The sequence below is a fragment of the Chionomys nivalis genome, chromosome 20 (assembly GCF_950005125.1).
Source record: "Chionomys nivalis chromosome 20, mChiNiv1.1, whole genome shotgun sequence".
In the NCBI taxonomy this organism is placed as follows: Eukaryota; Metazoa; Chordata; class Mammalia; order Rodentia; family Cricetidae; genus Chionomys; species Chionomys nivalis.
The window spans coordinates 26,022,309-26,041,934 of NC_080105.1; positions in this window are offsets into that span (position 1 = coordinate 26,022,309).

Sequence of the window (19,626 nt, forward strand, 5' to 3'; positions counted from 1 at the left end):
CCCTGTAGATTCCTGGGAGTTTCTCTTGACCTACGTTTCTTCCTGACCCAGAAATGCCTCCCCAACCTCCAGGCGTTCATTTTGGTAGGTCTACCTTGAACTACCCCCAAAACTGATCCCTCAAGTTTCCTTCTCCATTTATCCCCAGTCCACTCATGAAATCTCTTCTATTCCCATTCCTAGAGAGATCCATACACCCATCACACCACTTGAGCTGTCCTTCTTACCTAGCCTCTCAGGGTGTGGGGCTTGTAGCATGGTTATTCTTTGCTTCAAAATTAATATCCATATGTAAGTGAGTACATACTATATTTGTCTTTCTGGATCTGGATTATCTCCTTCAGGATTCAGGATGTTTCTTTTCTTTCTTTCTTTCTTTCTTTCTTTCTTTCTTTCTTTCTTTCTTTCTTTCTTTCTTTTCTAGCTCCATTCACTTCCTAGCAAATTTCACAATGTTTTTTTCTGAGCCGGTCCTGGAATTAGCTCTTGTAGATCAGGTCAGCCTCGAACTCACAGAGATCCATTTACCTCTGCCTCCAGAGTGCTGGGATTAAAGGTGTGTGCCACCACCACCCGGCTCAATGTCTTTGTTTTTAACAACTGAGTAATACTCTGCTATGTAAATGTACACACGTTTTCATTATACAGTACTCAGTAGACGGGCAGGTAGGTTTTTTCTAAGTTCTGCCTATTAGGAATAAAGCTGCTATAAGCATGGTTGAGCAAGTATCTCTGTGGTATGACTAAGGATCCTTTGGGTTTATTCCCAAGGGTGGTATAGCTGGATTTTGAGGTATATAGATTCCAAATTTTCTGAGAAATGATCATATTGATTTTGAAAGTGGCTGTACAAGCTTACACCTTTCCCCAGCAGGGGAGGAGTGTTTTCCTGTCTCCACATTGTTTCCAGCATGAACTGACACGTGTGTTTTCAATTTTAGTAATTCAGAAAGGTATAAGATGGAATCACAGAGTTGTTTTGATTCACATTTTCCTGATGGCTAAGGGTGTTTAACATTTATTTAAGTGTTTCTTATTCACTTGAGATTCTTCCATTGAGAATTTTCTATTTATGTCTGTACCCAATTTTTAAAAATGGGTTTTATTATGCCTAGTTTCTTGAGCTCTTATATTTTGTAAATCAGATCTCTGTCAGACATGTGGCTGGTGAAGTACTTTTCCCATTATAGAGGCTGCCATTTTTTCCTATTGACTGTGTGCATTAGAGGAGATTTTCAGTTTCGTCAGATCCGTTTATTAATTGTCTACCTTAGTACCTACACTATTGGTGTTCTATTCAGGAAGGTGTCTCCTATGCAAATGTGTTCAATAGTATTCCCAACTTTCTTATCTATTGGGATCAGTGAATCTGGGTTTGTTTGTGTTGAGGGCTTTTATCTACTTGGACTTAGTTATGTGTAGGGTGATAGATATGGATCATTTGCATTCTGCAGGCTGCCCTCTAAGACCCAGCACCATTTGCTGTAGATACTTTCTTTTTTGTGCTGTACAATTTTGGATTATTTGTCAGAGATCAGTAGTCCATGGGTATGTGGATTTATGTCTGCATGTTTGATTTGATTCAGTTGACCTACCTGTCTGTTTTTAGGCCAATATCATTCAAGTTTTTTTTTTTTTCTCTAACTCTGTAATAGAGCTTAAAATCAGGGATGGTGATACCTTTAGATGATCTTTTATTGTATAGGATTGTTTTAGCTATCCTGTGTCCTTTTCTGTTTTGTTTTCCTTATGAAATTGATCATAAAGAAATAATTGTGATGGAATTTTAATGGAAACTGTATTGATTCTGTGGATTGCTTTTGGTATAATGGCCATTTTTCTATGTTAATTCTACCAATCCATGAGCATAGGAGACAATATTTCCATCTTTTAGTATGTTCCCCATTTTCCTTCTGCATAGACTTTAAGTTCTTGTCATACAAAACTTTCACTTGTTTGGTTAGAGTTACCAAATAATAGAATTAATCAGTATCCCAATAAAAAGTCATAGATTAACAAAATGGATTAGAAAATAGGATCCCACTTTCTGATACATACAAAAACACACTTCAGCAACAAAGATAGACATTACATCATTGTAAAGGCTTGGAACAAAATTTTCCAATCTAAGGGACCTGAGAAGCAAGCTGGGGCAGTTATCCTAATATCTAACAAAATAGACTTCAAACCAAAGTTGATTAAAAGAGATGGAGAATTCAAGAAGTCATTGTTTGTTACTGCTGAGTAGTACTCTAATATGTATATATTCCATACTTTCTTCATCCATTCTTCCATTGAAGGACATCTAGGTTGTTTCCAGGTTCTGGCAATTACAAACAATGCTGCTATGAACATAGTTGAGCATATACTTTTGTTGTATGTTTGGGCATCTCTTGGGTATATTCCCAATAGTGGTATTGCTGGGTCGAGAAGCTAAATAAGAAGGTGAACCCAAAGAAAAACATATAAGCATCCCCCTGAATATTAACCTTCATCAGGCGATGAAAGAAGACAGAGACAGAGACCAACATTGGAGCACTGGACTGAAGTCTCACGATCCAACGGAGGAGCAGAAGGAGAGTGAGCACGAGCAAGGAACTCAGGACGGCGAGGGGTGCACCCACACACTGAGGCAATGGGGATGATCTATCGGGAATTCACCAAGGCCAGCTGGCCGGGGACTGAAAAAGCATGGGACAAAACCGGTCTCGCTGAACATAATGGACAATGAGGACTACTGAGAACTGAAGAACAATGGCAATGGGTTCTTGATCCTATTGCATGTAATGGCTTTGTGGGAGCCCAGGTAGTTTGGATGCTCACCTTAATAGACCTGGATGGAGGTGGGTGGTCCTTGGACCTCCCACAGGGCAGAGAAACCTGCTTACTCTTTGGGCTGAGGAGGAAGGAAGACTTGATTGGGGGAGGGGGAGGGAATGGGAGGTGGTGGCGGGGAAGAGGCAGAAATCTTTAATAATTAAATTAATTAATTAATAAAAAAATCAGCAAGAAAAAAAAAGAGATGGAGAAGAATATTTTATACTCATTAAAGGAAAAATACAATAAGATGATATCTCAATTCTTAACATCTATGGCACCTACAAGGGCACCCACATTTGTAAAAGAAACAATACTAATATTTAAATCACAAATCAAATCCCACATATAAGTAGTGGGGAAACTTCAATACCCTACTCTCACCAATGGACAGGATATCCAGACAGAACCTAGTAAGTTACAAAGCAAATTTCAAGAGATTTTTTAAAAAAATGAAATAAACCCCTATATCTTATCAGATACCATGTATTAAAACTGGATTTCAACAATGACAGAAACTAGAGAAAGTGTCTACAAATGCATGGAAACTGAAAATCTCTTTTCTAAACTGCCAGTGGGTAAATGAACAAAGAAAGAATTTAAAGATTTCCAAGAATTCAATGAAAATGAATTCAGAACACACCCAAAATGATGGAACACAAGGAAAGTGGCACTATGAGGAAAGTTTATAGAACTAAGTGCCTGTATAGAGAATTTGGAGAAATTCTTTTTTGGAGGTCACAGTCACCCTGATACTCAGACCACATAAAGATTCAACACAGAAATAGAATTACAGACTGATTTCGCTCATGAACATTGATGCAAAAATACTCAATGAAATACTGGCAAACTGAGTTCAAGAACACATCAAAATAATCATCCACCATGATCAAGTAGTCTTCATCCCAGGGATACAGGGATAGTTCAACATATGAAAATCTGTCAATGTAATCCACCATATAAACAAACTGAAAGAAAAAGAAAACACATGATCATCTCATCACATAGTGAAAAATTCTTTGACAAAATCCAGAACCTCTTCATGATAAAAGTCTGCGGGAGATTAATATTACAAGGAACATACCTAAAAGCAATATACAGTAAGCCTATAGCCAACATCAAATTAAATGAGAGACAAAATAATTCCATTAAAATCAGGAACATAACTCAAAAAATCAGTATCCCTTCTATATACAATGATAATGGGCTGAGAAAGAAATCAGATAAACAACACATTTCACAATAGCTACAAATAATATTTGTTGGTGAGCCTGTTATTACAAAGGAGTTTAATATTTCTATCTCCATGTTGAGAATTAGCAATCACTAGTCTTATTAATCACTAATAGAGATTTGTCTATAACAGACAACCAGAAATCTTGCTTCTTAGAAATAATTGCCTTTAAAATATTTGGAGACAAAATGTATTTATTTGTTTTGACATATCTGAAACAATTATTTTGAACAAGATAACCACCTTAACAAATAGTTAAGAACAAAATTACTTTTAAAAATCTCTTGATAATTTTACTGTATGATTGCAGAGGTGACAAAACTCCAATCTGAAACTCTTGAGCTCATTGGTGGTTCTCAGAAGTAATGTAATATAAAATGGGTCAGAAGAGGAAAAGCACACACACCTTTTGTTCACCACAGAGTCTTCTATGAGAAATCAAAAACTTTAGAGAAGAAGTTGGAATGAGTTACTTATGTACTAACTGGTAAAAAGAATAGTTAACTATGAAAGGTCATGAGGTAAAGGGGTTTGGGCAAAAATGTAATTAGGACAACAAAGGTCAGTAGTTTAAGAAACTTTGTATAGAATTCTCTTGTTTTCAAATTTCCATTATTTATTTGAATAGGAAATGGTGTTTGTAGTATTTAGAGCATTTATTTCGCATTGAAAGTTCACCTAGCACTTTTAGAAAACTGAATGAGGGCCAGAGTGATTTTTCTAGTACCTGCTGTTTTTGAAATAACTTTTACTTAACCAACATGTCAGGTCAGGGTGTGGTATATTATAACTCCTTTGTGAGCACAATGCCATAATCTCTATCTTGTAGACTTCTCTATCTATAATTTTGACATATTAATATGCACGCAGATTCTGTCATTTTTCAGCAGATTAACATCCTGCTATGCAGTTATTTTCATTACACACTTTGAAACATCATATATATATATATATATATATATATATATATATATATATATATTTATTCTCCTTATCCTGATTCTATTTATTGTTACTCTTAGGGTAATGAGAGAGAGGGGGAAAATAGGTGATAGACTAAAAAGTATAAAATAAGGAACAATGTAAATGAAAAAGGAGATAAATCCTTTAGAAAAATATCTGGGCTCAACATAATTTTGGGAAATAAATCTTTTTTTTTTCCCCTTTGGTTTTCCGAGACAGGGTTTCTCTGTAGCTTTAGAGCTACATGTTTTTGTTTCTTTTTTGTTTTACGAAACAGGGTTTTTCTGTGTATCTTTGAGCCTGTCCTGGAACTTGCTTTGTAGACCAGGCTGGTGTCGAACTCACAGAGATCCACCTACCTCTACCTCCCAAGTGCTGGGAATTAAAGCCGTGCACCACCACCACCCTTAAAGATGTGTGCCACCACCATCCTAGATGTTCTTAATAAACACAAACCCTGTTTATTTTTGCCAGCAATTCAACATAGACTTACAGATCAATAACCAAAAAGAAACTTAACAGGACATTATATAGACTGAACAGGTTATATTTAGGATTATGTAAGTACAATATATGTACAATGTAAGTATAATCAATATAAGTATAATGAATATGCATGCAATAATACTACATAAAGAAAAAGAGTCCCTGAATTCATTAGAGTTGGGAAGGGTATATGGGAGGGTTTTGGTAGAGGAAATAGAAAGTTAAATGTTATAACTGTATTATAATCTCAAATATAAAAATACAGTGAAAAAACTAAATACAGGAAATAGATATTTTTTTTATTATTTGCATTATTTTTCTCCTTCCTTCCTTCCTTCCTTCCTTCCTTCCTTCCTTCCTTCCTTCCTTCCTTCCTTCCTTCCTTCTTAATTTCATTTTACAATCCAACCACAGTTTTTCATCCCACTGCTCCTCATCTTCCCCCTTGCTTCCCTCCAGCTCAGCCACCATCTGCCCATATCTACTCCTCTAAACCAGTAGGGTTCCCATGAGGAGACAAAAAATTCTGGCACTTTATGTTAGGATAGGTCCAAGGCCTCCCTCCCCCCCCCCCCCCCCCGCATAGGGAATGGGCTCCATCAAATTTATTCCTGAACCATGGATAGATTCTGGTAACAGTGCCAGGGGCCCTTCAGATAGTCCAAGCTTTGCAACTGTCTCACACACAGAGAGGGACTAGTAAGAGCCATGGAGGCTTCACAGCTGTCATTCATGAGTTTTCACGAGCTTGGTGCAGCTGTTTGTGTAGATTTCTCCATCACGATGTTGACCTCCATTGTTTATATATTTTCTTATCCTTCTCTTCAGCTGAATTCCCAAGGCTCGGCCTGGTACTTGTGTTTGGATCTCTGCGTGTGGTTCCATCAATGACTGAATGAAGGCTCTATGATAATAGTTGGGGCAGCTACCAATCTACTTACAGGGTAAACTCAGTCTGGACACCCTTTCCGCTATTGCTAGGAGTTAAAGCTGGGGTCATCGTGAATTCTTGGAAATTTTCTTAGCACCATGTTTCTCCCTAAACCGACACCTCTTCAATTGCTCTCCCACTCCGTCTATCCCCCTTTGACCATCCCTTTCTCTCATGTTCTCATCCCCCATTCCCTCCCATTTATTGCTCTCTTTTCCCCCAGTTTACCCAGGAGATCTCATCTAATTCTCCTTCTCAGGACAATCCATGCATCCCTGCTAGTGTCCTCCTTGATACACAACTTCTCTAGAGTTATGGGTTATAGTCTGGTTATCCTTTACTTTACATCTGATATCCATTTATGATTGAATACATACTATATTTGTCTTTCTAAGTCTGGGTTACCTCACTCACGATAGTTTTTTCTACTTCCATCTATTTGCCTGCAAATTTTGTGATGTCATTATGAACATGATAGAGACCCTAAAAGAAGAAATAAAAAATTCCACAGTTATGCATTTTAAAGTCTTAAACTCTTATCTTGTTCTAAGTTTCAGCTCATAATAAAGTTCTCTATACTAGTGAAATAATTTATATGTTTAATATTTCAAATTTGTTAATTAATATTGTTACAACAATGGAAATTCACATGTGCTTAACTGCTTTCAAGGTACTAAATAGAGACAGATGGGAAGACTAATGCTTGTAATCCCAGTACTCAGGAGGGACGGGAAGGGAAACTACAGATGCAGTGGAGCCTGAGCTACGTAGTGAAATTCTGTCTCAAATATAAGTAAGTAAATAAATAAATATACTAGCTTGCTATCATGAAGTATTGAAAGTCCTAAGCACAAAAAATAGTTTGTCAAAAGACTAAACACTGGTTAAGATATAATAAGCATATTCCCTCACAAATAATTTATTCTCAAAATTATTTTCAAATATCAAGGAATAACAAAAGACAATGTTTTCAGCTTGTTGATTAGCATAAAAATTAGAGTCTGTATGGGAAAATCATCTCAGGACATCTGGAGCTTTCAAGATGTTCTTAGCTATGTATAAATTTGCTTGTTTTCTTTCTCAAGTATTACAAATGTCCCATCCATGACTCTGTCCACTAGAAGTTTCTAAACAGTGAAGAAACTTACATTTGACTCTATTTGGTCACTGAACAGAAACTGCTGTTCCAACTTTGAAAATGATAGTCAAATACAGTGCCCTTTTTTTCTGAGGATTTGAATTAGCAAAGAAGTTCCATGACTAAATTCTCTGAATCTTCCATTTTCTTTGTCTTCCCCGTGCTCCCCCAAGTCTCAGCAAAGTGGTTCTCTTTCTCAAATGGAATCTCCTTCTTAATTGGTGAAATTTGCGAGAGAGAGCACTGTCCCTATCTTGTACCCAAGAATGAATGATTAAGTCAAAAGATGCAAAAGAATAGCAAAGACTCCACACTTGCATCTAGTCTCAGGACAATGTGATTTATCTTCAGTATGTCTTCCTCAGAGATCTTTTCTTATAAGTTATAAGTTATATATGGCTCCTATGCATTCTCCTTTGTAAAACAGCTTGTAGGTTTCTACTCTGATGCAGTACCAGAACTCGTCTTTCTTCAGTATAGGAGACACGTAGCAAAACTGCATTCCTTCCCTTCTGATGATTTGACTACAGTTTGTTTGCATCTACATATTTAAATTACAGACTCTTGAGAGGACACAGTTTTCGAGACTATCTATGCCTCAATAACAATATTATATAACAAAATTTATCTTTTCTATATTAGTGAGTATATATCTTACACCAATGAGAATCCCCTATATACCCTAAAATTAACCAACCAGAGACATATTAATTTGATGCCTAATTTACATTCAACCAGGACCAAATTTCCACCTTTGTACATTAAAAAAAAAAAAACCCACTGTGATTCAACCATAATGGTAGACTATTTATTTTTGTGATTCTTCCCTATTGCAAGAAGTTATTAATATATGTCTCAATAAAATTTTTGTTTGCTAGTTCTTTCTTTCCATTTTTATTCTGTCATATATTACCTCCTGACTGCAGTCTCCCCTCCCTCATCCCCTCCCAGTACTGCCTCACACTTCCCATCTCTCAGAGATTCACTTCTCCTCCTCAAAATCAGGCAGGCTTCCTAGGGCTATCAACCAAATATGGCATATCAAGTTGTGTTAAGACTAAGCTCTTCTTATACTAATTCATACTAAGAGTGTGAGACAAGGAACTCATCTCTGAACCAATAAACCAATAAGAAATTGACAGGTGATAGAAACAAAATATTTTTTATTGATTTTCAAAATTACTCCTTTGTTGATTTTTTAGTGTGGTAAATAAAACAAACAAACAAGACTGTAACGAACCTCAGTAGATCTGTTTTATCAAAACTTTAATATTGGTAATATTCTAACTCATCGGCATTATATTGTTTACCAGGAAGGGGTGCTTTGGCACAACAGTGACCTGTATCTTACAAGATAATCACCTTAAAGTTTCATAGAGCTGCCCGAGTAAAATGTGGCACATGCTGTGACAGGTGTTTCTAAAGGCCTTCCTTTGTCCCAAATAAAGACCATGTTTATTATCAGAAGTTCTAGGGACTCAAGAATATTTGCTGGAGAGAGACAAAGGTGATAATTTATGTATTTAAGGGAGCTCCAGTTTAATCATAGGAAATGAATATATTTTAATACTGTGGTATTTCACTCCTGTGGTATGGCCAAATAGCAATCATGTGTAAGCCAAAGCCTCCTCTGCTTTCATAAATATTTTGTTTTATGTCAAATATTTTAGAATATTTAGGTATACACCCCAATAGTAGCAACTTAATATTATACAAAAATAAGTAAAACACATTTTTATTTTTATTTATTTATTTATTTATTTGGTTTTTTTGAGACAGGGTTTCTCTGTGGCTTTGGAGCCTGTCCTGGAACTAGCTCTTGTAGACCAGGCTGGTCTCGAACTCACAGAGATTCACCTGTCTCTGCCTCCCAAGTGCTGGGATTAAAGGCGTGCGCCACCACCGCCCGGCTGAAACACATTTTTAAAGACAGGCAACAAACTGTTTGATATAAGATACTATCAAAGAAGAATGGCAGCTTTTACTTCATATAGAATGGACCTAGCCACAGTGATGTTAGAGAAAGAAGGTATTCAATTGTTCAGGTGAGCATCATGAAACAAATTTTAATGAAATACACAATAAGGATAGAACTTTAAAGTATGTAAGTATGTATTACATTTACATATGTAAGGATGTATTATATATGCTTTTGCCATTGCTTGTGATTGCCATAAGTAACTATATAGTAAGATCCCACTCCTGAAATTGGTTATCATGCAGTAAGGTTGAAGGACATTGACAAATCAGTCTTGAATTGTCCAGTTAACTTTTTCACTGCTGGAAAGTATGATATAGGTTACTGAGTGAGAAACAATGTCAGTGAAATTCCTAGGACTTGAATTTGCATATGAGAATTCTTAGTTGTCCGGACACGGACAGGATTGACAGATCGATAGCTCTTTCTCGATTCCGTGGGTGGTGGTGCATGGCCGTTCTTAGTTGGTGGAGCGATTTGTCTGGTTAATTCCGATAACGAACGAGACTCTGGCATGCTAACTAGTTACGCGACCCCCGAGAATTCTTAGTTGTGAAGAATGATGTTCTTATTGATGCCGTGTGACAATTCTTTTTATTAGGATAACCAATGATTCTATTGATTGAATTTGAGGTATGCAGCATAGGAGGCAATGCATACCTGTACTACAAACATGGCAAAAATCCATGTCTAATGAAGTTAAGGATTCTAGTGAAGACGTTATTGTTTTATTAACTGGTAAATAATGTCAAGTTATCTTCTAAATATTTAATTTTTATACCCATACAATTGTGATGTTCTTAGCAGAAAAACTTCCCTTTATGTATTCTAAATAATATAAATGTAACCTGCTCAGTTTGTATATAGTTACTTCTATGTCTTGTGTTCCCAAGAAATATCAGAAATAAGCCTCATCAGCATGGCTGCTTAAGCATGAACTGAACAAGAATAGAAAAATTAGATATGCTAATATGAATGACAAGAGTCCATGATGCCTCAGCACTTCACAAAGAACTATAAAAATGTAAGGAAGGCTGAGAAGTTCATTTACAACTAAAACAAATTTTATATCATATGAAGAGCTTATAATGAAATAAAGAACCAAAGTACAATACTAAAATAACTGTATATTGTAGGGCAGAAAAAAATTATGCAAACATTGCATAATTTCACACAACTTTGTATTCAACTGTTCATTAACTTCTTGTTTTATTTATTTAAGAAAATATGGTTTTAATGTTTATGCATTTTGATACACACATACATATGATTTCTTTTGACAAGTCATGTTTGAGCATGACTTTAATCTCAGCACTTGGGTGGCAGAGTCAGGTGGATCTCTGTGAGCTCGTGGCCAGCCTGTTGTAGAAGAGCTAGTAGTTCCAGGATAGAATCTAAGGCTACAGAGAAATCCTGTCTCAAAAAACCAAAAAGTAAATAAAACACTAAAAAATATGATTCCTTATTTATTTATTTATTTTTGGATAACTTTTTTGGCTATCTGCCCATTGACTACCCTACCCACACTTTGAGTGAATTCTTCCTGTGAATTTTTATTTCTTAATTCCATAAAGAAAAAAGATATTAAAGTGTCCTTATTGTATTTTTTGCTTTTATGTGTTTTAAATAAATCTTACTCCCAAGTGGTATATTTGGAGGAGCCAATTTTTGCTATTCCTAATATCAATATAAAATTGACTCCTACAGAAAGTAACTAAAGAGGCTCATTTAATAACCAAGTTGTACTGTTCATGAAATTTATATTAACAAAAATTCATGTAATATTGCTAAAAGATCACGGGGAATGTAATGTAATTATGAAATGCAATTTAATGATTACAATACTACAAAACTGTAATGGTTTTACTAATTTTTTTGCTAGAAGGAATTTAATTGTTGCTTATAAACCAATATTTGATTATTAGAAATGTATTTAGTTGTACAATCTTTTTTTTTCTTGGAAATTAAAACCAATTTCTTCAAAAGGAAAGGAATCATACTTATAATGTCACAAAATTCATAAGTATTAAAAAGACTTTCTGAAATAAATGAAACAGATAGTGAACAGTGTGCTACAAAAATTAATTTGTAGCAAATCTTAAAGATGAAATTCTTGTGAGTGTTTGAATTGTGAAACATCTGTTGTTTCTCCCCAGTGTATTCTATCTACAGATTTTCTCTGCAGATTGATGTCTTAGAATTTCAAGACTCATTACAGAGTATAAAACATGACTTTAAAATTATTCTTTTGTCTTTTCCATTCATATGCTGTATCAGAAGACAACATTTAAGAGATTTGATATTTAATTAATTTTGAATAATAAAACACATTTCCCATAGACTTACAGGGATTAAAAGAGACAAAGAGAGTGTCAAGGAGAAGGCAAAAATGGCATTTTTAATATTTGAAAATAGAGTGACTTGTAGGAATGTTTTGTCCAATTGCTGAACAAGTAAAAATTTTACAGTCTTGTTGGATAATCTGCTGATTAAAAAGTATTTCTTGCATAGTCAATAATTTGTAACTGTAGCCTGGGGGAAGGTCTTCCCATTCATTTTTGCTGGACTTTAAACCTCCTGCAAAACTGGATAGTACACACCAAGCCTTGTCTCTACCTTCTTGTTTGTGAAATCAGCTCTGCTGATTTTTCCTTGAATATTTATTGCAGTGTTGTGAGGTTTCAGGAGACAAGTAAGTGGATTGCTTAGCAGGAAAGGAGACACCAATCAATAAAACATTCTCTGTCCCCGTTTTAAATTCAACCTACCAACATCAACAAGGTCCAATTATGATAAGATTTTAAAAATTTATTTATGCCACAGCACAATGTTCTGACTTTCCTATATTTGTTATTTACAGATAATAGTTAAGACATGAGTCATAAGAGAATGCTGTATAATTAAGGCACTTTTGAATCCCTAGACTGTAAACACTGGCAATTTTAGATGAAAACAAAGGAGTAGGTTATGCACTACTTCAATTATAATGAAGGCCTAAACATATTCACAGAAATACATCTTGGATTTGGGGATGTTGTCCCTGAAAAAATTAACCACTATAAATTGTAATATTTTTGAAATTGGTTTAATTCATGCTCTTATCATATGTACCTGCACAACACAAACATGCCCATTAATTAATCCAACATATGTAAAATAGATACAATATAGACAATATATTTCTGCTTAAGTACTTGCATTAATCTATTAAATGTACAGACAAAAAATATTGGGAGAGGAAAAAATAAACAAAATTAGTCTGAGGGTTTAATTCACAAGAAAAGTGTTATAAGGGGTTTCCAATTAAGCAATGGGGAGAAGGAAAAGCCATTCAGTAGTTTATTAAGGGAGATATTTTTATAACAAACTCATTTTCATGTACCATTTAGTTAGAAAAAATTAAAACTATTCTTTATTAAAAATTTTGGAAAAAATAAAAATTATGTACGGTAATTCAGAAAAAATGTAAATAGAACTAAGTGCATGCTAGGCTTCCCGCGTTTTCATATTCCTCAGGGAAAGGAGAATGCACTATCCACCCATTCTGCAGCCCCACGAAGGGATAGGGGAGTTGAGTAAAAGCAGGTACTCCGTGTATTACTGTGAACATACTCTTATAAAGGGTAAGCAACATCCTGAGATGTAAGGGTACCTCCAGCCAATGAGAGGTAGCCAAACACCACCCCTCACCCCCACCTCCCATCACCCGAGCTGGAGGAGCGTTTACCCACTTTTTGCTGTCTCACCCTCACTCAAACTCAAGCCAGGCTTTTCTGTGTCCTGTGGGCTTCGAAGTATAGGCCCTGAACTTGAGCTAGGTTTTTTTTTTTTTTCTTTCTGATAGGCCTCAAGGTACAGGCCCTGAGATAATTTTGACCGAACATCTCCCCCTTTTGTTTTATATCCCACGCTCTACCCCAGTCACAAAGCCAGAGTAGGCACTTCTATAATTAGAACGCAGGTAAACCTACAACAGCCACCAGACTAAACAAGCACAATCCCTAACTGCATTCTAAATACTCAGAGAGAAGTCTGCTTCTTACCCCTCATAAAAGAAACCTCTGTGTACAGCAGATATTCCCATTACAGTAAACCACACACACCAAAATGTAGAGATGCAGAGACCAATTGCATTTGATAGATCCACAAAACATCTCTCATACCAAAGGCTCAGAGATCACTGGCCAAAGAAGGTGAAGGAAGCTGTATAAGAGCCAGAGATTCAGGTAGGTGCTTTGAGGTCATGTCTCCCAGGAATGTCAGACGATATAAAGTCTCACCAACATCTCTGCCCGAACATGAGGCAACCCTAATCCAAATGATGTAAGGATAGTAAATTATAAATTTCAAACTTTATTAGACTGTCAATAAGCCATCATAAAATGCATGCAGTTAAAGCATATATTCCACGTGAAAGGGAGTTTTCTTTTATGTTTAACTGGTAACACATAGAAAATATTGTAAGTATCTAATTTTGTTCCTCATATTGAGATACTGTTAGAAAAGCCGGTGTTGTAACCTACTGTTTGTTTATTGCACTGGTATGAAATGGGGCATAAACAATGCCTAAACAGTCCCTAGATTGAAAAATTTATCACCTCATAATAACCGCTGTAAAATAGAGAACTCCAAGGCCGCTTTCATTTAAAATCTATATTGGGAAATGGCTAAGATTTTTGAAGAATAATACATTCTTTTCTGTAGTACTTTTCAGAGCATAACTTGTAGGTTTGGAAATAAACTGATATTTTTCTTACTATCAACAATGGAAAATGGCAATGCTGATTTTCACAGGATGGTTTCTTATGTGCATGTTTGAAAGATAGATGCAAGATTGTATACTATTGCTGCTTTATGATATGGAAACAATGTAAACATTTAGGAAAGGAAATTATTCCAAAGATTCTAGCAATATTCTCTTATATAACTAAAACTAAAGACATATTTTGATATGCAAATACATTAATTGACTTATTGATAAATATTATGAAATATCTAAGTCTTCAAAAGTCAACATCATGCATGTTATTTAGAATGTTATTTGAAAAAATTATAATCACATAATATTTTTAAATTTTTATTTTATGTTAATCTACTGTGGAAACCACAGTCTATGACATGAGAATTATCACTGATATTTGCAAGTAATAGGTAACTCAGGGATTTTCAACCATAAACTTCCTTATTAGAATTAAAGTTTCTGTGATGAATTCTTTATATTGATAAATCTTGCTAATAAATTATACCTTTAATTAGTGTTCATGCAGGTATGAATAGAAAGCTATAGCGTTTCTATTGACTTAAAGAAAACTAGTTATATTAAGTGAAAAAGAATCATACGGTCTTAATTATTTAGGAAATCTAAGTCAGAAGTCAACATTGCAGAGGTGATGAATCTGTGTCATCCGGAATTTAATAAAAATCTATGTTTTTAAAATTTTGTGGCGAATTTTCATATTTTTAAAGTAATTAATTCTTGAAAATTACATGGATGTACACAATGTATCTTAATGACATCCACTCTATACACCCTCCATCTTACCTGTGCATAGCTCTTTTCCCTACATACCTCCACTCTAGCCTCATGTCCTTCCTTCCAGGTACTTCTGAGTTCAATGAGTTTTATTCATATGCACAGGTCTGGGTGCTGGGTGATTCTCTATAGGTGTCTGGACCATCTTTCAAAGACAACACTTTAAAGAAAAGTGATTCTGTCTCCCATAGCAATCACCAATAGTCAATGATTCTTCAGGAAGAGGTGAGGCCACAGGGACCTTATCCATGCTGCAATTTTAAAATTGGCTTGCTCTTTTGCGGTCACCAGAGTTTCTGTGATTTCATGTGTGCAAGTCTAGAGGAAGACACTTTTGGCATTCCTCTCCATCCCTTAGCTTTATTTCTCCTTTTTTGTGCTATTCCCTTAGCCTTGGAGGAATGTGAAGGTGGGTTAGTATTAATTCATAGCATTTAGTGTTCCTTCACCACTGCTTATTCACAGCACTTAAATAGTTATTATTCTCAGCATTAATCATTATGCACTGCAAGAAAGCTACTCTGAGCAAAGCTGAAAACCACGCAAGCTTATGGATAAAAATGCGGCTTTTTACAAAGCAGTTTGACAACATGACTATTTAGGAGGGAAAAACAAGAAAAGGTTTACCCCTTGAAGCTATGACTTTCCTGGACCTAGGGTTTGACTATGTTTACAGTTTCAGGACTGAATTCCCCACCTTGTATCAGGCTGCAAATACAATCAAGAGAGTTTTTGGTTATCCTAATAAAAAGTTGTTTCTATTGTGTCATCTTGCCTGTGCAGTTGTGTTTTTAGCATGAAGAGAATAGCTACAAGCAAGACTATGAATGCAGTATAAAAAAGCATCTTATAGCACCAGGAAAGGATTTTCCAAATGTAAGCATCTAACAAAGAATATTAGTGGTTCTTTCTTTCTTTGACAATGGTTGTCAGATCGGGTTAATTTCTCTACGTCCTGCCCCCAAACTGACTGGTATCATCAACAATGAAGTCTAACCATCCAGTTATGTTTGGTAACCAAAAGCACTGGCAGTGGTCTTTTTGACTTTAAATAGAATTACCATATGACACAGCTATATAATTCATCTGTAAATTCCCATAAGACCCTGCATCTTAAGACAGAGATACTTGCATATCCAGGTTTATTGCCATTCTTTTCATGATAGCAAGGGAGCTGAATTAATCTAGATGTCCCTCAAGTGATGAATATACAACAGTATTCAATTTTTTTTAGTTATATAAAATATTTATTTAACAACTTCAATGTAATTGATACAACTAATGGATTCTAATGAGTCTGCAATTATTTCTTCCAATAAAAGAATAATATGGAAAGGTCATTACTTTTTGTTATTTTAAACTTGTGGATGATCTAAATGAATAGTCAATTAAAGTAAAAAAAAAGCATTTGTCAGCTGTAAGAAATGAAAGTGAAAAAAGACAGAATAAATAGTTTTTGCTGATAAGCAGCAGACACGGGAGACGTGTTGCCACACAGAGAAAAGGAAAGAAACCAAGGGTGAGTTCTTTCCTTGCTCAAGTTCCCTGTCTCAAGGTATATATTACTACTTTCTAGAGAAGGGAAATCAAGCACAGACTGTATGTTTTACTGTGTTGAGAGGAATTAAATTGGAGTTTGGACAATGGAGAATAAAGGCACTAATATTCACTTCTATTCCTGTAGGCGCATGGTTGGATTTGCAAAGTATACTGAGAGATTACTAGGAGAAAAGTATACATACTTATTTAATATAAATTGGTATGACAAATGAGTATTAAAATAAGCATAAACTCACAAAAATAGGTGAAGGCGATTACTTATATTATGAATTTGACACATAATACCAAGTTTATGAGGTGGTGGCGCAGGCCTTTAATCCCAGCACTTGGGAGGCAGAGGCAGGTGGATCTCTGTGAGTTCGAGACCAGCCTGGTCTACAAGAGCTAGTTCCAGGACAGGCTCCAAAGCCACAGAGAAACCCTGTCTCGAAAAACAAAAACAAAAACAAAAAAAAATTATGTTAGGAGACCTTACAAGATCTAAACAGACTTCTTTTAATTTTTGTTTCTCATCATTGGATATGTTAATTATATTGTTCACTTTTGCACAGGAGGGTCTTTCAAATGTCAGTTTTATATTTTTCTCTTAACCCTCTCTTCTATCTCATGCCCTTGTTCCCTCAGGAAATCACAGCCTCTTTTTTTTTTCATTGTTATTATTACATATATAAATCTAAATATTCAAGAATTTCTTTATCTACTTTCTTCTTTGTGAAATTTGCTTTGAATATTTTACATATATTTGAGATGTGCTGTCTTGTCATTGATTATCAGAAAGGTACATTAAAATCGACAGGTGAGAGATAACACACTGAACCGCATGCTGTTTCTTAAGAGGAAAATGTGAAATTTGCATTTGAAAGTCTTATATCATTCCTCAAGGATGGATTGAAATGACATCTACTTTTAAAAATATTAAGTTGATTATGTGAGCATACATGTATATGTATATAGGCATTTGGAGGCAGTGCTTTCCTTCTATGATGTTGGTCCAAAGGATTTTACTTAAGTCATCAACCATGGCAAGTACCGTTATTTCCTGATCCAACTTTCACACAGAGACTTGAACATCTATAAGTTGATCTCTGTACTTGGTAAAAGAGTACCTCTTTTAATAAAAAGAATAACTCATTTATTTATTTGTTTATTTATTTATTTTGAACTATGGTTGCCATGTCCCCTCCCTCTTCTCTTCTCAGTTCCTCCCCAACCCTGCTCCATTCCTATCCTCAATTCACTGCCAATTTGATTTTGTTCAGGAAAGGGTAGGTCTCCCATCAGCAAAACACGGCATATCAAGTTGTAGTAAGATTAAATACCTCCCCATGTATTAAGATTGGATATGTTGACAGAATATGAGGAGCAGGGTCCCAAATATAGAAAAAGAATCAGCAATAACTTCTGAAATACCCAAAGAGGAATTAGCTATACAACATTACTATAAATGCGAAATGCCTAAATCAGTACTGTGCTGGCTCCCAGTTTGTTGGTTTGTTCTCTGTGAACCCCTGTGAACCCAGGTTAGCTGATTTTGTGACTGGCCTCTATCTGTCTCTATCAGCTGCAAGATGATGTCTCTGATGACTACTGAGATAGGCATCAATTTTACCAGAGGAGACAGCCACTTCAGGCTAGGTATCTGCTTTGATGTAGTAAAAGTATCTATGGAAATTGTCAGGTAATAGCGAAAAATTACAAGTACTCTCTATAAGTTCAGAATAATGACAAAAATACAGTTTTTCCAATTTCTCCTCTATAATACGCTCACTATAACCTACAATGCACCAAATCAGCAGAATATAAATAAAATCATGACTATATAAAGAAAAATAAAATATTGTTCTTTAAAATGGCATATAACCTCAAGGAAGCATTTTTAATACATGGACTTAATATTTAAGAAAATTAATAAGATATAAGGTGAATAGGTAAAATCCACCAGCTTTCCTGTACAAAGTAACTCAGCACAAATCTTTAAAAGGTGTCTTACAAACCTTGGCTGCAAAGGCAAGAGAAAATAACTAATCTCTATGATACAAGTCTGAACAATATATATCTTCTTGCCCCAGCAAACTTTTCTATTAATACAGATGCATAGATAACTAAACTGCTGTTGGAGCATTATCAGCCAACCTAAGAGTAGGTTCTGAGCCATTGGAGGCAGCCAGTTATTTCTTCTACATGCAACACTTGGTGTTTATGACTGTCTCTATGCTTGGACATTGAAACAGCTATTTCTCTTTTGTACACCTAAGACTGTGTAGAGCTTCTGAATTCTGGTGTTCAGATGATGGATAAATGAACAACGAAAGTAAACTCATTCTTTTCAGTGCACACATAAAATTCAGCCCACACCTCATAAAATTCCATGGTAATTTTTACAAGGGATAGATACTGTTTCAACTCACTTCTCTGGGGACCCAATCACATGGTCACATCTGCATGGAAAGGTGATTAGGGAATTGAGTACCAGCAAGGACAAGGACAGATCCATTTAGGCAACTAGTCTATGTTGTTGTGGAGGGAAGTAAACATTTCCTGCACAATATGATGGAGGAAATAATATTCATTGTCAGCTCTGAATAATATACAGAACTCACGTTCAGCTTCATTCATTCTGAGTGGATTTTGAGATCTCTTCTCAGTTGGTGTCTCTAGTGAAGAAGGCCATGTGGATGAGTAGGAAAGGTTGTGATTTTCAAAGGCCTGCTGTGCTTTGGCTAATCTGCCTTACATAGAAGTAACTCCTTAACAGACTGATGTCTGAAACTCAAACATCTTGGACTACAATTTGTTGTGAATTCAGTGGTTCAAGAGAGCAGAAATAGACCAGTAATAACCACTTAACGGAATCAAGATATGCTCATATGTATTTCTAACTAATTTAGTGAAAGAGCTGTTTCTTGTTTATATCCTATTACAAGGATTTTTTATAGACTAGAATCCTATAGGCAAGAAATATTAAAATGCCTCCAAAATGATAAAG